The sequence below is a fragment of the Mytilus trossulus genome, chromosome 9 (assembly GCF_036588685.1).
Source record: "Mytilus trossulus isolate FHL-02 chromosome 9, PNRI_Mtr1.1.1.hap1, whole genome shotgun sequence".
NCBI classification, from domain to species: Eukaryota; Metazoa; Mollusca; class Bivalvia; order Mytilida; family Mytilidae; genus Mytilus; species Mytilus trossulus.
Genome location: NC_086381.1, coordinates 62,531,406 through 62,554,366, shown reverse-complemented (window position 1 = coordinate 62,554,366; position 22,961 = coordinate 62,531,406). Strand labels below are relative to the sequence as shown.

The 22,961-nt window shown below is 31.0% G+C and overlaps 1 long non-coding RNA gene across 2 annotated transcripts; it reads right to left on the bottom strand.

The window, feature by feature from the left end:
- Window positions 1-9,829: 9,829 nt before the first annotated feature.
- LOC134684109 (uncharacterized) lies at window positions 9,830-15,412 on the bottom strand. Of its 2 annotated transcripts, XR_010101174.1 has the most exons (5): window positions 14,862-15,412; window positions 13,256-13,325; window positions 12,584-12,649; window positions 11,657-11,733; window positions 9,830-9,857 (listed from the first exon to the last, which is right to left on the bottom strand). It is a non-coding gene; the product is annotated as an uncharacterized LOC134684109 (long non-coding RNA). The 2 variants fall into 2 exon arrangements; XR_010101173.1 differs by lacking the exon at window positions 14,862-15,412 and having other exon boundaries at window positions 13,256-13,435.
- Between the last annotated feature and the right edge of the window lie 7,549 nt (window positions 15,413-22,961).

The following is a 22,961-nucleotide window of genomic DNA, read 5'->3' as shown; positions in this document are numbered from 1 at the left end:
TCATATGGTTAGGTAAAATGAATATAAAAATACCTTTCTCCAGAAAAATTAATAAAACAAAGTCCAAAACTTAATGGAAAAACATTGATATCTGGAACATTTATACTCTTATGTTCTCTCTAGTTTTTTATATACATGATATACCCTGCATATTGTCATGAATACATCTTAATTTTGAGAGTTGGAAATATAAAAAAAAATGTAATGCTGAATGTTCTTGTTTTCAAAGTTGATATGTTTAATAAGTATATGTATCAAATTTTACTGTCTCAGCTATCGATGTGAACTGACTTGGAACAAGTTATCAAACAATATTTACGACACCCAAATGTACTTGACTATATAAGATTACTCAATATTTTAAATTGAATCCCTAAATGTCATATGAATCTTTGATATATTTTTACATACCTGTAGCTGCAAAGTAACACAAAAAAATGGCTATATAATTATTCAAAGCAAGTGTTTCATTTACATATACTTTCAAATTAAAAAAAATAAAGTCCTTAATACTTAATACAAGAATTTCTTTTACGGAAAATAGATTTCACGAGAATAATGCAATGCAAAATAACATTTATTTCTGCAATATTTATTTCGCTTTTCGGCTGAAGGAGATGCAAATCATATTGTGTTTGGGTGACTTCTGGTTATCAATTTTCGACTTTTATGAAATAAGTCACCTCCAAAACGATGTGGCAAGATTGATATCTTGTGGAAGGCATATAATTTATATCTTGATGTTGTTTTTTTTTTACATAATATGCATTAGTTATATTTGGTATATTTCCATTCCAAAGATACCGTTCTCAACTGTACCTGTACAATATGGTCTGGGCGTCACTAATGAGTCTCATGTAGACGAAACGCGCGTCTGGCGTGTATGATTATAGGCCTGGTGATAACTTTCTTTGATAATTATCGTATGTGTGTTTAGTATTGTCGTGTAATGTTGTCATTTTAATGTTATATTCAACATTGACATAAAAGCGGGAGGTTTAGCTAGCCACAAAACCAGGTTGGACCTATGTGAAAACCAACCCTTTTTTCTCATAAAATGTACATTACCAAGTCAGGAAGATGTCCATTGTTATACTATAGTTCGTTTGTGTGTGTTTTAAAGGTAAGTGTTGTGTTCTTGTTGAGTCGTAGTCCTCCTCTTATATTTGATGTGTTTCCCTGAGTTTGAGTTTTGAACCATGCTTTGTTTTTTTCTCTCGATTGGTTAATGAATTTCTAACAGCGGTGTACTACTGTTGCCTTTATTTATAAATTTAAAAGAAAAATAAAAAAAGTACACTTATAGTCATATAAAACCTGGCAAAGTCTTCAAGTCTAAATGTGTATGCCACTTTTGATAATTAGATATAAACCTCAAGCAGAAATTTTAATTGCTACTTCCTTCACGAAAACCAACTGCATTTAAAACTGTTTAAAATTTACAATACACTGCTGATCAAAGACATTACAAAAAGTCAAAATTCTGAAAATTATTAATTTAAACATAAAGGCGACATAAACACGAGCAACAGTCTTTAGCATTAAAGCAAATTAAACGGCACATTTTCAGTAAACATAATTGTTGTTTCATCATGCATTGTATGGTTGTTGTCTCTTTGAAACATTCCTCATTTCCATTCTCAATTTTATATTTGTATTTGCTTAAATTTTTCGTGAAATGTTATTTTTCCAAAACTCCTTGAATATTTATCTTTAATAATTAGAAATATGATGTAATAGTTTGCAAGGTGAAAAATTCAAAAATAACATTTATATTCAAATAGACTTTTTCTTTAAGTGAACGGTATTTATACACGTGTGATTTGAAATTGATAGGACGAACACGTTAAGACTGATTTCACAAGTATATGATTTAAAATGATTTAAAAGATATTGTCACTCTTATATTAATGACTTTGCGTTTTAATTAAGGTTTTGTTTATTTTGAGAAACGGTTTTTGCAGCTATTTGCATTTATGTTAAAAACAACAAAGAAAGTACGTGTGTCCTTATGCAAGTTATGATATCAGATTGATATGAACACTGTATTATGTAATATGTTCTGATGGATTTTCACATGTTCAAATATGTAGAATAATATCAGTTTTGTGAATCCTTACTGTCGATGAATATTTTAATTAAGCATTGAAGGTAATAGTAAAAACTGACTTGTACTCACCACGATATTGAAAATATCGTGTATCTGCAAAACACGTTAATTAGATGCAATGTAGTTTATTTATGCCTCAATCCATTCAATCAATTAGAAATATACTAATCAGGGAGACAACAAAAAGCCACAAGAAACTGCGCGATTTGTATCAACCCTTTAAACGTGAATGATTGTGTCGAAAGAATCAACGTCTTTTGACGTCCATTTAGTTAATAGTTTGCCCTTTGATCATCATAGCAAAATTCATCCAAAATTCCATATGATATGCAATATTATAAATAAACGAGAGAAATGTTTCGTAATAGATATTAAATAGAATATTTCCTGTCAACACTTTTTTGGTTTAATTAGTTATCAAAAGTACCAGGATTATAATTTTATACGCCAGACGCGCGTTTCGTCTACATAAGACTCATCAGTGACGCTCAGATCCAAATAGTTAAAAAGCCAAACAAATACAAAGTTGAAGAGCATTGAGGACCCAAAATTCCAAAAAGTTTTGCCAAATACGGCTAAGGTAATCTACTCCTGGGGTAAGAAAATCCTTATTTTTTCGAATAATTCAAAGTTTTGTAAACAGAAAATTTATAAAAATGACCATATAATTGATATTCATGTCAACACCGAAGTGCTGACTACTGGGCTGGTGATACCCTCGGGGACGAAACGTCCACCAGCAGTGGCATCGACCCAGTGGTGTAAATAGTTATCAAAAGTATCAAAAAATGCATTGCCATAATTGTCGTTTGACTAATAATTGAGCTTACAACTGCGTTTATATTGTTATTCCTGCAGACAAATCTTCAAATTATATTGTCATTGTATGTAGATAGTATTACTACAAATGTATTGTAAACGAATAGGAATAAATGAGCACTCAGGAAATCCCACATATAAAGACATATCATTTGACAAGATGAAATTTTGGCAAGTCATAGGTCATTCATGGCTTCAATGAACATTATATTGACCAAAAAAGTGGAGGACTCACCGTTGTTTGTATTGGATACACGTGATTGGATACCTAAGCGTCACAAAATTTCAGACAAACAACGGTACATTGCCGGCTCGTTTTCAAGTTCTACTAAGGAATTAAAAAATCGCATTTAAGAAATATTCCAAAATGCCTTTCAACATAAAAAAGTAGCATATGCTATAAATTTATTACTTTGGGATGCCATATGGCAAAAAGGTAAAACATGCTACATTTGTACAAAGGAGAAAGAAGGATCAGTTTGCTTGAGTTTCTTATCGACAACATATTTGTGAATTTTAAGGTACTCATGTTCAACAAATTGTCGGCATTACTATGAGAACTGTACGCCTTTCCGACCTCTTTTTATTTTCAAATGAAGTGTAGTTCGTTCAGACACTTGTCAAATACAAGCAAATCAAAGAAGTCAGATTATTGAATTTCAGTTTCAGATATATTGATAATATTCTTTCCATCAACAATCAGAACTTATCTGAACGGTTTCCATTAATATGTCTCCAGAACAAGAAATTACAGAAACAACAGACAAGGCTTCCTCCTCCTCATTTTTAAACTCGACATACACAGTCATCTCAGTATCAGAATCTATGACAAATGACGATTTTGATTTCGAATTTATCAATTTTACCTGCGAATGGGATATACATTTTCGAATTTATTCTGTATTAATAATATAAGCTCTCTCTCAAATTTTGTAAAATATCAAAAGTGTCTGAGCAGAAAGTTGATGAACCAGGGGTATGTCAAATAACGTCTCGTCCTTTTTGTTTTGTTTATTGAAAAATTTCATCAGAAGGTACCAAGACCTTCTTGATCAATATTAATTTTACAAATAAAACATGATGGTCTAGGTGTAAAGATTCTGCTTACTAAAGTTGTGTTTATCTTAATATTCTGATATGATTTGCATACGAGTTAATATTTTTCTATAGACGACGTTGCCTGAACTTATTTTCGTAACCAATGTTAACAAGATGGCGGCGAAAATAGCATAGACTTTAACAAAATTTGTTTATCACTGCACGTTACTCGTTCAATTGAATAATAAACACACACATATCCACGCGCCAGGACTATTCAATGACATAAATATACAATTTAGGTGTGATAGAGGAAACAAGTGTTGAAAAATAGATCCCTTTCTCCAATTTGATAAAATTATAAGGACGAAACGTCTTTTTAAAGTAATTTATTGAAGTATAAACTGGACCAAGCAACTCACAACCATATCATAAAAATCTTTCGGACTTTTATTTGTTTTTGAGTGAATTGGTCGAGTTTATACACTAATAAATTCCTTTAAAAAGGCGTTGAATACTATAATAACGTATTATATTGTTCTTCTATTTGTCTTCATTAATATTGTTTTTACTGTTTGGTCTGTTTTAGGTGATATCCAATTGATGTTTTCATTCCGTTAATGATTTTGTATTATCTTTTATTTTTGTTAGCGAGCTTTGTCCGTGTGAACTTTTATGTATCTTTGACGTAGCTCTGTACTTTAAACATCCCGCTATTATGTTATCGTTCTTTTAAAATTTTTGCATACTTTGAAGGATAAATTATTTTATATCTCTATCTGTGTGACGTTTACATTTTGACGTCAAACACGTCACCAGAATTGATGAAAATCTAGCAATTCGGTAACAGAAATTAAAATATTTCAATCCTTTATTAGTTGATTTTAACATACTTAAATAAAATACAAAAATAAGTAAGCAATGAATGCGGTTGTTAAATTTGATATATGTTTCTTTGTGATTCTTTGTTGAATATGTTTTCTTCTTCTCTGTTTGAGATTGTTACATTGTATTGACTGCTGCACCCCTATTTTGACAATTTAACCTTCTATGTCTGTTTTGATCACGCATCGTTGTCAATGTGATTGAATTTGATCTGACTTTCATTATAATTGATGATTTAGCGCAATTAAACCCGGTGCAATTTACCATTTTCTATATAAGAAAATGCCTGCACCAAGTCAGCAATATCACAGTTGTTGTCCATTCATTTTATATGTTTTCTCTTTTGAATTTTACCGTTTGATTAGGAACTTTCGGATTTAAATTGTCAATACTGTGGATTCATTTATTTTCTTGGGTATCAATTTTCGTGGATTGCTAATAACTTGCATATTCGTGGATATTTGATTTCGTGGTTTTGCATATCGCTGTATACAAATCGTATTGAAAATATGATGATCGTTTAACATATGAATTCGTGGTTCACCTGTACCCACGAAACCCACGAAAATTGGTATCCAACGAATAATGATGAACCCACAGTATAAAATTCAGTATATTTGTGATTTTACTTTTTAAAATAAAACTTAATTTTACATTTATCTAGATTCAGAACTAAAAAAATATATTTTTATTTCATGTGATTATTTCTTTAATATAGACGTTTGATTTAAAATTGAAAGAACAAACACCATGAACACGTCAAGATTGATGACACAAGTATATGATATCGTATAATCATAATTTTATTTTATATTAATATGATTTTTGCAGCGTTTTTAATTTAAAAAAAATACACAAGAAGGTACTGTTTGCTCATTATGACATTTCTGATCTGGAAATTGTTATATTAGTTACACGGTGTGTTAGTGACCTAATACGAGATTATGGGGTCAGTAAATTCCATTCGAAGCTAGAATCCCAATATGGAGTTTACTGACCCCATATGTCTCGTATTAGGTCACTAACACACCATGAAATAAATTTATCTTACCGAATATCTACACATATGTTATTTTGACCTGCGGCCTATCAGAGTGATTAAGTCTTCAATATTTAGTACATGTATTAAGATCTTATACTACCATGTGTCTATAAAAGAAACAAATGCCAACAAAAACAACTTTTTACCTTTAAATGTATTGTATGAATTTATTTTAATCGTGTATTACATGTATTTATTTCTTCGTCTGTTGAATCCTTTCAGATTTCTTTTTTTTTGTTTGAAAGGGAAGTAACTCCATTATGCCCCACAAGAACAATTTGTTGGCTTAATTATGTTTTGTGAATTTATTGTAACCTTTCATCGTCAATTTCGTCGTCTGTCATGTCTGTTAAATCCTTTAAAATTTTCCCTCAACACCGTGTTGTTTTTATTAAAGGTTGTGGCATCTCTTTATTTTAAAAGGGAATTACCTCCTAAATAATCCCATATGGTTGCTAATCCTATATGGAAACTAACCATGTGACATACTATATCAAATATTCATAGTCACCACATGTAGTCCATATTGTTTGTGTCATATTGGTCTTTTGTGGATAGTTGTCTCGTTGGCAGTCATACCACATCTTCTTTTTTATGTTACAGATTTTCACATTGTTTGTTTAATTGTGTTTGTGAATTCGTCTTGTCAATGACTGTGTTATAATGTTAAAGTTAAATGATGTATTTTACTCACCAAGTAGACGGCTTCTATCTGCAAACACATTGTAATTTTAGGCAAAAATACAAAATCAAACACAGAAAAACCCACTAAAAGCTAAGCGATTTGTATCAATGTCTATAGGTACGTGACTAGTTGTGTCGATAACAAAACCATCTCATGTCCATTCAAGTTTTTTTTGCGCTTTAAATCAATATGTGCAATACTATACAGTGTATATTTCACAGTCTTAAATATCGGTCGCAATCGTTTCTATTTTGTGTTTACATAAATACATCATAAACGGAAAGCTTAATACTACATTGTACTAAGATTTATGATAAAAGAGCTGATTTTCAGCTCCTATCGTTAATTATCCAAGTTTAAATGGTGACATTCCCTTTGTTGCCATCTGACGGTGTTAAAATATCTCAACTAGTACGACTCGCTAGTGTATGTAACACTGTATAAAATTTTAACGAGATAAATTTATGTATTACTGAAAAATTATAACACCAGGGTTTTCGATGTCACAAACTAGTCAAAACATTTACTAAATTTTATCATCGGTATAAGGACATCATTTGTAAATATAGCTCAACATCCAGACTTCTTAAACGTTTAGGTATTTCACATCCATTTTTTTTTCAAGGAAATGATCTTTATAAAGCACAAAAATGTCAGTTTTCACCTCAGAATCTAACGAAACCTTAAAAAAAAACTTATTAAGAATGGATAAAGTTACGATACCGTTGTCAGGTCATTAAAGATTGCAAATTTTGGCATTAATATTGATTCACTTATAGGGTCTTTGCATCGGAACTAAACACATTCATTTAAAAACCAGTTCTTGGAATGACACGGGTTAAGTTTTTCTCATATATGTTATGATGGTATGATATTAAACCCCTAACGAGAAGGATTGTGCATGATATTCATATGATGAGGACATAATTTTTCAAATAGTATAAATGAAGTCAGGAGCTGGCATGTCAGTTAACTGCTAGTAGTCTGTTGTTATTTATGTATTATTGTCATTTTGTTTATTGTCTTTCGTTACATCTTCTGACATCAGACTCGAACTTCTCTTGGACAGAACTTTAATGTGCGTATTGTTATGCGTTTACTTTTCTGCATTGACTAGAGGTATACGGGAGGGTTGAGATCTCACAAACATGTTTAATTTCGTCGCATTTTTGCGCCTTTCCCAAGTCATGTTAGTCTTGTAATATTTTTAATTTTAGTTTCTTTTATTTTCTTTAATTTTGAGTAAAGTATGGCGTTTATTATCACTAAACTAGTATATGTATGTGTTATGGGGCCAGCTAAAGGACGCCTCCGGTGTGGGAGTTTCTCGTGGCAAGACCTGTTGGTGACCATCTGCTGTTGTCTGTTCTATGGTAGAGTTGGTGTCTCTTTGACACATTCCCCATTTCCATTCTTAATTTTATGTAGTCATGTTACAGCTTACAAACTACTTAACTACAAACATAACATATTAGTGGTGTTAATTCTTGCATTAAATGTCCCCAGTAAAGCAAAAATAAACACAACTAGAGTTGCTATTGCAAGCAATAGCGGATGTCACCCTTCCCCCAATTGCCACTAAGCGGCAGCTATTTCAAAATTGTTTTTATTCTCTGTAAAAACCAAAGAAATTCAAGGGACTGTTCACACCAATGTCACAGATTTTCAATATCTTTTCAATATTAAGCCCATATGATGCCCCGATAACAAAAATAACTTTCATTTTTTGTTTTTGGGGTTTCTGTTGCTATGGTTACAGGTCCCATATATATAAGCCCAGAAACAGAGTAGCAAAATCTCAAAATGCATCATTTTTCAACTTTCATTATTTTTAACAAATATACATTTTTAGCCTAAATCATAGGTATACTGAACAAGTAAAGGTCTGAAAAAACACATTAAAGTAAACAGACATTGTCTTGAACCAACTCAAAACATTAAAACTTGTATTTGAAAAGTGCTAATTTTGCATTTTTTCAAACTGCTGAAAAAGGCATTTTTTAGTGAATTTCAAAATGATTTTATTTTTTATCCCAACGTCAGATATAAATGATCTTCATATATCACTCTTTCAGCAAGAAAAAAAATGGCTGTGTGTTTTTTGTTGTTTAAAAAAAAAAATTGTTCAAAATTTTCTGAAATTTGGCAAAACTTGAAATTGCATTGTGCAGATTAAAAGAAAGTAAGTGGTTATATTCGTCAATTTCAAAGTTTTTCTTATTTAACTTTGTAAAACCATACTGATTAGGAATTGTTTTGATACACAACTTATATTATTCAAAATAAATATCAATAACAGTTGCTATGGAAACACATTACAAAGAACATTGCAGTTGGCTTCAGACCAAAATTAATTCCCTTTTTCCATGGCCTTTGAATATAGTTCCCAATTATTATATGGGGGTATTTCTTCCTAAGTATTCTGGCTACTGTTTTCTTTGAAATGTTTAATATTTAATTGGTCCTATCAGTTGCATATATATAAATTGAAAAAAGTAAAACATTTGAAAAAAACAAATTGTTTAAAGTGAAAGTAGTGATTTGGTCAAAATGAAAGTAAGATAAAATTCACAATGGAAAATCCCTTATCAAATGGCAAAACAAGATAAAAAAAAAAATGGCAAAATCAAAAGCTAAAACATGTCAAAAGAATGAATAACAGCTCTCATATTCCTGAGTTGGTACGGACCATTTTTTAATGTAGAAAATGGTGGATTATACCTGGTTTTATAGCTAGTTAAACCACTCACTTGTATAACAGTTGGATACATTTCTAGAGGTTACAGGTAAAACATGCAACTTGAGATGCGACTATGACAAAATAATTGGCATTAACAAAAGAGATTAACAGAAAACTTGAAATCAGTTTTATTTTGCAGCTAGATGTCACATAATATTTATTCTCAGATATGTCTGGAAGCATCTGATAAACTTGATTATACAACATGGTCTGTGTCTAGAATGACAGTATTTTTTTGTGGTGCTAAGATTCAGCCTTTTTCAATGAATCAACAAAAGAACCAAATGAACCTTTTGGTAATACTTGAGGTTTCTGTTCCTGGTTATTAGAACTCAATTACATTGTCAGTGAATGAAGGACATCTTCTGTATTTTGTGGTAAAACAGTTGTAATAATTTTCTTCATTATTTCAAGTAATCTATTACAATAAACAGATTTGGAACTTTTAGAATACATATTCTTGGAACTCATTTCTTCTTCTGAAAAACACCACATCCTAACTGCTTGTAATCATAATCTGGAAACTGCTGGATTATTTCTAAATAAAAGAAAGTATTTTATTTTAAAAACTTAATCAAATATTAGATATAAGCAATTTTTACTAGTTTAAATAATTTTTTCCTAATGATTGCACAAAATTCAAAAGATAGTTTTGTTTCTTTCATGGTTAACTTTTGAGTGCATTACTTATGCACTTTTTATACATCATTTACAGGACTATTATGGCATACTGTTGTCCGTTTGTCTATCGGTCATCAACATGTCAGACATGAACTCAATAAACTGCTGCGCCATGAGGGTAATGATACACCCTTTGTCTTAAGTGTAAGTTTTATGCAATAATCATCAACATTTTCTGAATTACAGCGCGACAGGTGCAAAAAAAACCTTTTATACCAGAAAACTCAATAACTCTAAAATATAAACATTTTGAATCATCACCAAAAAGTAAACAGATCTGCAGATTAACATAACTAAGAAGTGTGTACAGTTTTAAGCAATCATCATAAATCATTTTTGAGATACGGCGCGACATGTGAAAAAAAACACACCCCTGTTTTAGTTACAAAGTCCTGTAACTCAAAAAGGTTTAATCTTATTTTTACCAAAACGTATACAGATCATTTTGACCATTATAAGTAACAACTATATTATGTTTCATGAAATTTGAAAAGTCCTTCTTATGTTATGGTGCGACATGTTTACGCTGGACAGACAGACGGAGGACATTTGTATACCATAATAGGTCTTGGGCATATAATTTCTTTTTAACCAATTTGCATAGCCAGAACCAGGCTTAATACAGCTCTGAATTTAGATTGTGATTAAACATTGACAATTAAGCTAAAATGGTTCAATATCCAAACTCTAAATAGATTCAACATGTCAAAGAACCCCAAGATTTCAATTTTTGTTGAAATCAAACAAAGTTAAATTTTGAAACTTGATGTGGACCAACTTGAAAACTGGGCCCATAATCAAAAATCTAAACACATTTTTAGATTCAGCATATATAAGAACCCCAAGAATTCAATATTTGTTAAAATCAAACTAAGTTTAATTTTGGACCCTTTGGACCTTAATGTAGACCTTTTTTAAAACGGGACCCAAAATCAAAAATTGAAATATACAGTTGAAATTGGGCTTATCAATTAATCTCAAGAATTAAATTTTTAATAAAATCAAACTAAGTTTAATTTTAGACCCTTGGTACCTTATTAGTGTAGATCAATTTGAAAATGGGACCCACAATTAAAAATCTAAATAGACAGTTAGATTTGACATATCAAAGAACTCCAATAATTCAATTTTTGATAAAATCAAACAACGTTAAATTTTGGGACCCTCAATGGACCCATTTAAAAAAAGGGACCCAAAATCCCTTAACTTAATACATGTTTAGATTCAGCACATGAAATGAGCCCCGAAATATAAGAATAAAATCGCATTGAAATGGGTCAAGAAATAAGCAATTTATAAAAAGTTATAGAAAAGTACTGTTTCTGAGTCATGTGTCTCCCTATTGCATAGATATTTCTAATTAAAAGAAAAATTTGGCTCTTATTTTGGCCAATTGATGTTATAATCACTTGTAAGCATTAACATTTTGGTATTAAGTTTAGATTCCCAAATGTTTTTGACTGGAACTGGACAACAGATTGTTTATTAGATAATTACCCCCCTCCCCCCTTTGCCAAAAAAAGGGCGATTCTATATATAACTAGTTTGAAGGGGTTTAGTAAAACGTTTAAACACAATTTTAAAATATTGATTGAGAAACTGTTGTTGTTGATTTACAAGGCAAAACACTTTTTAATCTGTCTGTCTAAATAATACCTGTGATAAAAATTCCATGCTATTTTTAGAAGTGATGCTGTTTCATTCACTTAAATTCTTGCCTGTGTTACATCACTCTGAAAAATATAAGGTTTCTGATGACGTCATATTGAATTGCTATTTTCCCTGGTTAATTCTAAGGAATATGTCAAATAAATCTGGCTTTGAAAAGATTAAAAAAAAAAAGAGGAACATTTGTAACTTACTACAATATAACTCAGTTATGGGCACATAAAATATTGACTCTGACATGTTTGAGTGATCATGGCTGACCTATACTGTTTACTTCTATGTTCTTTGATCTCTAGTAGAGATAATTTTCATTGGCAATAATTCAGCAAAAATATATTTTTATTTTTGCCAGTATAGTTTCTAGGGGTTCAATTCTATGCAATCAGTTTATGATTATTTTTTATATAATATTTGCTTTCTGTACACCTTTTCATTAACAGTCTGCATTGATAAAATTTCTTTAAAGAATAAAATTGAGAAAGGAAGATTTATTACAATGATTACACAACCTCAGGAATAATGGATGTCAGCACTTCTGATTGTGACAAATTTTACCTTTTAACTGATGAGTTATGGAACTTTGTTAATTGGAAAATATTGCTTATGTTAGATGTCTTGTTACCTGTGTTCTATATTTGTATATTGGCTGTCTTATATTGTTTATATACTCTGTATGTACTGTATATGAATTTCAAGTAGTGAGACTATAATAAAATATTGAATCTGAATCTGTCTTGATGTAAGTTAGCATTGCTCAGCAATTGCATAAAATACAAAGTTGATTATAGTTCTTAGTATAAATAGAATCTTCTTACATTGATTGTTTTGGGGAAATACAGGGATAAATTATTTGGCAAACATTTTTGGGAGAATAAAAAAATTACTAAAGTGGGTTGATGTGGTCTGATAACATACATCTTCTGTTGTTTCCATCTTTTCTGGATATGTTGGCAAATCCCCTTTTCTACTTGTTTATTTAACCTGTAAAATAAATTTTAATTAATACTAACAGGATCTATACTACTAACTGCATCTATAATAAGCTGAAATATTTGCCCGTAATAAAAATTAAATTGCAAAATATAATTTTAAACAGCAATTAATTCCCTTCATTGTATTTTACCAAATATATAAGGCATTATCAGTTTAACAAAATATTTTCTATTTATTGGAAGTAAATTTAATTTTGATTATGTAAGAATAATAATTATTTACACAACAATTAAATTGATTCAGCTTATTTAAATGGAGAATAAAAATAAGAATCAGCAATATAAACAGCAAATAAGGTTTGTAATTTTTGTTAAAATGATTATTTTTTCATAGACAAAAAAAATTATTATGATACAGTTAAGTATAATTTTTTAAATAAATAAAAATTAAATAAATTTAAAAATAGGTGCAATTTGTGAAAAGGACAAGACTCACTCTCTAATATATATTTTTCTAGCCTACCTGTCTCTATCCTTGTTTGTGAAGACTTTGTATGACAAATATGTACCTGTATATCATAGTTTTATTGCTAAACACATGCTGAACCTTTGGTGAAGATACAAGGATTACTTTTAAACAATATATTATTATTACCTCATTTCACCTTCAAGTACTGCATCATTGACATCTATTTTTATTTTCTTCAGAAACAAAGTACAACATGCTGGAAAAAATGATAGCAATTATTTATAAAACTACAGTTAAACATTGAAACAAGTTCTGTGTTAATCTATACATGTATTGCTGTTCAAGATTTATTACAGCTAATTTCCTAATGCTTACAAAGTAAAACTTTGATTTTCTTGCTTGCTTTGTTTGTATAATTGTTTATACAAGCTTTATAAATAAGAATGACATCTTTAAACAATTTATATTGGCATAGATAAACCTGTATATCATATTTGAATTTAATTGGGTGTTATGCTTATGAGTGTACAATATACAAACAAAGCAAGCAGGCTAACCAAAATTTTATTCTACATGCATTAAGGAATTAGCTGTAATATTGCATACCAATTATTCATATGTTAAAGTGAAAGGTAATAAACCATACACAGATTTTATTTGCAACAGAGTACTCATCTATTTTATATCATTATACAATTTTTTCTTAAGATATTTTTTTTGGGGAAGCTGGTTATTTACAGTTCCAAACCATTGTTAAAAGATACTCATTATTTAGGATGTTTTAAAAACCTGATCAAATCTCAGAGATGGGGAGGAGGAATTTAGAATTCACATTTAATCTTGGGTCAGGGGGTGGAGAGCTTGATATTGAATGCAAATCAAATATTTATATTCACAACAATGGTGTCATGTAAATAGGAGTTTTAAAGTTTTGACAATTTTACAGCTAAAGTACTGTTTTGAAATCAATAACAAATAATTCATAAATTGTAAAAATAATAGATTAAACTATGAACACATCATTTAAGAAGCTTAATAGGGTTTACCAAACAAAGAATAATTAATATAAGCAAATTATTGAACTAAAAAATAATTATGAACATTATAATTGGAGATAAATAGGCACACATAATTGATCATAATTAAAATAGAGATTAATGGGATGCAAAAGTAAGAAGAATAACTGTGGAAAACAAAATAAGGTAATACAATCAGAGGCTGATTTAGGGGAAGCCCAGGTCCCCCTCCCCCTTTTTAGGAAAAAAAAATAGTTGCTTATCTAGGGAATCACTGAAGCGTGACTGAAGCGGGCCCCCCTCTTAGGTCAGTCAGTGGGCCCAACTCTGGATCTGCCACTGACAATATAGATTATAAATCTCAGAATGAAGGACAAACATTAAAAAGAAATCAAATTACTACAGAAATCTACATTTTAATTATAAAATCATTTTCCTTAGAATTGTACAGAATAAGTATTTGTTTTAGAAAATGTGTAAAAAGTAAATAATACATAAAAATTAGAGGACCCCAATTCTTACACTCATAAAAGTCATGAAAGGAGGTACATTGTAAATTATATATCTGTTTTGAAACTAAATAAATACATAGAAAGTGCTCCTGCTTTTCATTGAAAGAAATGTTTGCATTGTCTTAGTAATTGAGAATGTTTAACAAATAATCAATGATGAATGATTATTATAAAAATCTAAATATTACATAAACTATAGTATCCAAATTATAAAAGGGGGAAAAAGGGGGGACATGTCAATTTCATTTTATTTTCATTACTCACATTATTGTCTAGTTAATAAGATGAATAAAATCCTTTTCCTTCGGTCCACTACTTGCTAGTTTAAGGCTAATTCTGTAAGGTAACGACTTGAGTCCAGAATCCTTGATGTGGTCAATATCTGGATGAAAACTTTTTGTTGGCATAACATAACATGCGACGTGCACAATTTGAATTGTTTTTTTCTTCTTCATTTAATTGAAATACAATATTGATGTGAAGATCTAGAGCTACTGATGGTTTAAGACCATTCTCAGAAAAAATAGCAAACATTTGGTACTGCCTGTGTTTCACTGTTTCAGTGTTTGGCAAGAGGTTCATCAAATGAGTTTATCACAATTCACAAACTTTGGAGAGAAATTGCACTCCATAGTACTATCTACCTTGATATATCTTATTTTTACCAACATTATAATGGTTTTATCAATGTCTGCATTTCGTCTGCACTTTATTTTGGGCATTAATCCTTGTACTTCCTGTTGTTTCTTCATGTTTTCAATGAAGAAGAACCATAAAGGGGAGATAATTCATAGACACATAGTTGATTTTTTCAAGTTTTCAATCCACATTTTTTTTCTTAAATCAAAAAAACACATCCCTGATTTTTTTAAAATTTTTTAATGGGGGGTTTATCTTTATGATTTTGACAATATTTTCAAAAAACTATCTCGGAAATTTTTTCAAAGCTTCAATGAATTTTGGTGAAATTTGGTTTTCATTTAGATGTCAGAATCACCCTCTTCTCCAATAGAAAATAAGCATATGTACGCAATTGTCAGCCAAATATGTAATATATTTTTAAAAAGGCAAAGGTAACAGCTTTTAGATGTGATAAGTGTCTGCATCCTTTACTGTCAGGATAACGGGAAAATAAGCATTGATATTTAGGAAATTTTTTAGAATTTTCATTGAAAAAAAAGCCCAAAATCAAAATGGCCGCCATTTCCATAGTAACAAAGCCCAAAATCAATTTTTAAAGTGTTAGTTGTTTAGTATATTAGTTATGTAGTATGTGTACAAAGAATGGTAAAAATCTGTGACATAGGTGTGAACACTAATTTTGGTCCTTACAGAGAATGGCTCTTTAAAAGAGTCCATGCACATATATGCATGGCAGTATATCTTTCTATAAATTTTCAGTTCATTCAGAGCATTTTAGAATATTTTACATTTTTGCTGTTTCCATGGCAACGGCATCCATTTTGAAAATTCCAAAGTCAAAAGTCTCATCTATACATGCCAGTTTACAATAATATTAAGTTTCATTAAGTTTCATTTCCGTTGAGGGTGCCATAACTAGATTTGCCATTGCAAGCAATAGCGGATGGCACCCTTCCCCCATTGCCAGGCGAGTGGCAGCCATTTTGAAAATTTCAAAGTAAAAGAGAGCTTTTACACATGTTTATTAACATTAATGTAAAATTTCATCTCGTTTGGAGCATTTTGAAATTTTTGAAATTTTTGCTGTTTCCATGGTAACAGTTACCATTTCCAAAATTCCAAAGACAGGTGCCACATTGGGACATGCCATGCTACCTATCTATAAAGTTTCATTGGGATTGATGCTATATACTTGAAGAAAATGTAGCTTTTATATGTTTTCCCATACGGTCAATGTTTAACTTTCGCCCTGTTTCCATGACAATGGCGGCCATTTTGGAACCTCTTGATATTGCATGCACATCTAGGCATATCAGGTAACACTTCCACAAAGTTTCATCCACTTGGGTCTTATAATGAAGAATTTTAAGTTTTGAAATTTTTTCACATTTTTGCAGTTTCCATGGAAACGGCAGCCATCTTGAACCATTCCACGGTGCCTGCAACTCTTCACCTAAGTGTCCTCTATATAAAAGAGTAAAAATTTCAACACTCCAGGCACTTTTGTTTTCCACGTAATTAATATTGCCAATAATTAGGAAGTTCCGGGTCGAGTCCGATACCGATACCAATAGTATATTCACCTGTTACCTATTACCTTATCTGTACGTTCCGCATCTGACAGGCGCACCACCAAACGGTGTATTCATAATTAATATGCTATATACACGGGTCATAATCACAGGGTTGACACTACTTAATTGTGAAATTGTTACCTTTTGTAGTATTTTAATCAGTAAGACTTTCTAAGATAACAATACGAATACCAAAAATCTGGACTAGAAATACGGCGTATAGACGGTACAGTTTTCAATTTGTTAGCGGGCATGACGTAAAACAGCGAATCAAAGAATTCAACTTTATTTATAACTAATATAGGACAATGCTGTTGATTAAAAAATACTCCATTCCAGGACCTTTTGTTTTCCAAATAATTAATATTACTAATAATTGATAAGTTCCAGTTCGACGGGTTCAGAAAATTTGAAAGCAGAGAAAACTGTGTATCTTATAATCGGCATGACTTTATCAGATGTCAATAATAATACTAAAATAAGGTTTGCGCATAGTTATATACTTTAATTCAGTCACGGACCCGCGATATCACGGGTGTGTTCTAGTATCATTAATGATTTTAACATAATTTTCAGTATATCAACATAGCAGCAAAGCACGGAAATTCAATAACAAAAGTCTAAAACCCTGCAAGATTCTGTATCATAATCTTCTGCACTTTGACCTTTGACGTTTGACATATGAAAGGTAAGAAGTCATTAAGCATGCTCATTTCCTTTTTCCCAGTTAAATCAACCAAAAGCCTCTATGAAATTCAGAAATAATGAACTACTTACGTATATTTACAATGAAAGTAAATGTCTTGTTACAAAAATGTGTCCCTAGTACACGGATGCCCCATCGGCACTGTCATGTTCAGTAGAGCGTGAAAATGGGGTAAGAACTCTAGTGTGGCATTAAAATTAGAAAGACCATATCCTAAGAAACAGGTGTGATAAGTTTTAAGGTGATTGGACTTCAACTTAATCAAAAACTACCTTGACCAAAACTTTAACCTGAAGCGGAACACACAGACGAACGGACGGACGGACAAACGGACGAACAGAGGGACGAACGGATAGACGAACGGACGGACGGAGAGACGCACAGACCAGAAAACATAATGCCCATAAATGGTGCATAAAAATAGCGAAATCGGACGGCACATATTCATTTAAAGCAAAAGTTGTTGAAATTTCACTGACACATTCGTGTTTAATCTAACAATGAGACGTCAACTTCAACTTTCCATTAATAAAATGGTTAATAAAATTTGTTTAGAAATATATCAAATATTCTCTTAATTTGAAATTTAAAAAAAAACAATTTGATGTAAATAGAACTTATATTTCAAATGAACGACATGCATACATGTGATTCAAAAGCAAAAGAAGGGAACTCGATCGCCATGTAATCTAAGTACTACAATCACAGTATTACTGGTCTATCAAGTCTGAAGTTGTTTTTTCGAATCCTACAATTGACATTTTTATTCGACAGTCTTATTTGACTACGATTGTCAAATTTTCCTGTAGCACATTTGCTATTGAAATTGCACTCCGGTTCTCTTCCCCAACAAAAAACTGGCCGCACAAAAATAAACCAATAGGATTTAAAATTGGGGTTACGCTGAATTGCATCTATCAAATTAAAATGACTCAATCGTCCAGGTTATCATATAATATAATGTTTTCTATTTTCTTCCCCGATGTTATTTTGTAAAATTTGTTTTCGTATATTATTTTCTATTCACATTCCGGTTACATGAGCATGAAGACTTTAGACATTCCATTCTGAAATTCTTCTTTGACAAATAACGAAATTTCCCAAAAAAAATTCCTTAGTACTCAGGCATTACATGTGTATACGTATTGTCTTTACTATTGAAAGATTAAACAGTCATATAAGGTCTCGTTTTATGTTGAAACATTATAAACGAACGTTTGCTCAAAGTTTGGTATAAGTATTAGAGAGTATTGTAAAAGCTATGTTTTGTGAAAGTTTATCAATGTTTACTGGGTGAACAGACGGTAACTCGTGTAGCTGTTTGTTTTGTGCATCAGCGTTACGGTCAAAATAGATATGGAAAGGTGTTTCGTCCTCAACCGACCGTGAATCACACAATTACCATAAACATAAATTAATATGAATGTTTCTGTAACGACCTTGTTCAGTGTATGATAAAAAGATGAGTTCAATGTTTTTGTTGGTCAATTGGCGTGTAACGTTTTAAATAAAAAGAAGCGTTGCTGGTAAATGCTGCAATGTTAAACAAAACCATCATTTTGAGGTAACTTATGTAACCATAGTTTGAAATCACTATTCATTATTCTATTACTCACTCAAAACACTTGAAATTAATTAAATGATTAATAAAATGAAGACATGATTTCCAATTTTCTTCCCGATGTTATTTTTGTAAAGAAAATTCCTTTTCGCAGCACAGGGAAACCCCTATCGCTAGAAACTAAGGACGCACGTGCCGCTGTCAATGAAATTAACAACGTCGACATAGGTTAAATATTGATAAACAGATTATCATTGGTCGTCTCAACTCGATGAATTTTTCACTCTCGCCGTACCAGCTCTTGCGAGAAAACGAATCTCGTTGAGATGACCAATACTAATCTATATTTAAATACAAGAATTAATGTAAGCAAGAGAACATAATCATTTATGAATACAGTATCATACTCACTCATACATGTACTCATCTTCTTCATGTTCTCTGCAAAGAAATCTAACTTGAATTTGAGGCAACGTTGTTTACCACTGTTTTAATTCCAAAAATCAATATAGAACATTCACTTAAAACAAAGAAATGTCTATAGGATAAATGTGTTTTGACATGCATACAATAAATGCTTTGCTGTTGTATGCAAATTGTTCTTTAGGTATCAAATGGCATGATTTATTCAAAACTATTTTTCGGTACTTACATGGTTTAAAACACACTATTTTGAAGTTTCCATGACAAACCAAAAATTTCGAGAAAGTTCGAGTTCTTACTTTCTTAGGCCAGGTTGACCTTAAATGAATTAAATTTTGTAACTGACCAATTTGCTTCTAACGTTTGTAACAACAATTAGCGTGGCTAGTTAATTAAAATTCTTATTTAGTAATCAAAGACTATCAAGTTAAAGGGTATATAAGAACTAATGTTGCCGTATTTATTGGTGTTTAAGTCAATGTGTTGTATATAGAACTTTTCCAATTTTATTCCCCTTTAAAAGTGTCCTGTACCAAGTCAGGAAGATGGTCATTGTTATATTATTGTTCGTTTCTCTGTGTGTTGCATTTTAACGTTGAGTCGTTTGTGTTTTCTCTTATTTTTGAGATATTGAGATAAGACGTGGCACGGTACTTGTCTATCCCAAATTCATGTATTTGGTTTTCATGTTATATTTGTTATTCTCGTGGTGTTTTGTCTGATGATTGGTCAGTTTCGGTGTTGTGTCGTTGTTCTCCTCTTATATTTAATACGTTTCGCTCGGTTTTGGTTTGTTACCCCGATTTTGTTTTTTGTCCATGGATTTATGAGTTTTGAACAGCGGTATACTACTGTTGCCTTTATTTATAGTTCTTAAAAGACTCAGAACAACGTGTTAATAATAGATATATAAGAGATAGTGTTGCCATATTTAGTGTTGTTTAAAACAGTATGTTGAATATTTATGTTCTAAATTTTCGATCTCAATCGTCTTTGCACAACGGGTAAAAAATATTTCAGTCTTTCAAACATAATAATAATTAAAAACCAATTGTTCAGAGAACAATTGAAGGTCTTTCCACTGAAAACAATGTATTCTTATATGAAAGTTGTAAAATTAAGTTTAAAATGTCATTTCAATCGTCAACTGATAGGTTATTGTACGCTGATTCCAGAAATATATGGTTTCTATACAATATGTTTTAAATAAGTGAGATAATTTGTTACTTCCGGTTTGAAAAATGTTACTTCCGATAATATTTGAATATTAAATTGACACTGATTCCAAAAAGATCTGGTTTTATATACTTTTGTATTAATAAAGTACAAAAAATAGCTACTTCCGGTTTACACAAGGTCACTTCCGTTTTTTTTTTTCAAGGTTTAATGGTTTGATTCCTTTCGCCAAAAGTCTCATGGTATACATATGAGCTGAAAGCAAAGGTCAAAAACTAGAACGTCAAATTAATCTATGACCTTGAGATCAATTTCAAGGTCATAAACCAGGACATCAAATCAAAAGACCATAGGTCTTAATTATATTTGTTTAATCAGTTATATCACCATACGCATATTTTAAAATACAAGAGGGGAGAAAACTCACTTTTACGTTCAACGTACCCTTGCAATCAAAATTTACGTGTTACAAAATGTCGCAACTAACAATTATGAAAAAATAATATGTCAATATCTTATACGGTTTCTGGAAATTAGTGGAAATAAGTCAAATTCAAAAATAAGAATATGACCTTGACCTTTGACCTTGACCTAATTTTTATTTTTTTGGACCAAGGACCTCAAATCAAAAGATCCTTGGTCTCTAGCACTTATGGTTTACAAGATAGAAATGCATATCACTTATATCAAATGCATAAGGGGAAATAACTCTCATATGGAGCATTCATATCACTTCGGTCAAAAAAGGACAAATCATGCGAAGGATATAACGAGCAATTTTGTAAAATAAATTTGTCATAATATTTTACGGTTGCGAAGGAGTTGCGCTAACAAGGAAAACAGTGTTTGGGGAGAAGTATTCGTTTACGCAGGGTAAATTTCAAAAGCGCATAAACTGTTCGATATCATATTCCAAATATCTAAGCGACATATTGCGAAACAAATGTTTATCGCAAGAACCAAATTAGGCGGAAGAAAAAAAAAAAAAATCAGAAGAAAAACAATAGGTCTTTCCACAGAAAAGTGGAAAGACCTAATAATAGTAATAGAGATAGTGTTGCCATATTAGAGAATTCTCGATATCTGACTTTACTAACGTCATACATAAAGTATACGTAAGAAATCACAATTAAGACTATATTTGAGATTGAATTGTCTCCCTTTTTCCTGAATGCATTCAGCCATAATTTCGCCTTTATCTTCATATTTTTCCTTAATCTAATTAGGATATTTGAATTAAGACAACATTCGTGGAAAACGTTTATTTTCAGTTAGGGAATCATGAATACATTGGACAAGTATACAATCTTTTGTTGGTTGATACTGTACGTGTTTGATAGAAACAAACCGATCAAAAAACAGATACAGCCCAATGCCATTAATTCTGCTTTGTGGTCTGGTGTTGTCTTTTTTGAAATGTTTTCGTCTTTCATTTTTTTCATACGTAGTCATCCCGGGCTTTAATATCTCAGATCGTTAATCTATGTCATAGCTTAGACTATTTCTTACGAGTTATGTATTGTGAATTGTTGCAACTGTCTTTTTAAACTGATTTTTACCGACTGCTGTTGCATCGCTTTCTAAACTTAGGAGAGAGTTCTGAGTCGGTAAACATGTTTGTCCACCGCCATAATTTATGCTCGGTCATATGCTTCTCAGTGCTTGACTAAATTGCAGCTTATAATATTTGTGTTTGGTTTGCACATATTTGCTTTCTCGTTTTAATTCCCTTTCCAAAAAAGAGATTTCGTCAGTGCACAATTAGTCGATCTTTAAGCTAGCATGCACGTCTTAAACTTGAAAAAGCAGTTTAGATTTTTTTTAGTATTTAATGATTCTGGTTACTTAAAATTATTGACCATTAAATCGCAAGAAAAATAATCGTAATTAATGGAAGCAAAAGAAGTTATAAAGAGCTGATATCCAGTTAAGGATTCTATAACTGGAGACACTGCTATACATCTGTTATACTTTGTTTTAAATGTCAAGGGTTAATAATTAATTTAAAGCATATTAGTATTATAATATTATATATTATATATAAATATACTAAATAAATAAATGATTTGCAAAATACGTTGAAGGTATAAAAAGTCATGAGAATTCCCAATGCCATAAGGTTCTATCCGGGCACTCTGGTTCTAAACCTTGGTTCCATCTGGGTTGTTCGGTTCTGAACCTTGGTTCTTTGGTTCGAAACCATGGTAACTGGTTCAACATCCGGGTTGTTTGGTTATAGCAACCCGAATTCCTGGTTCCATCTGGGTTCTATTCTAGATTAT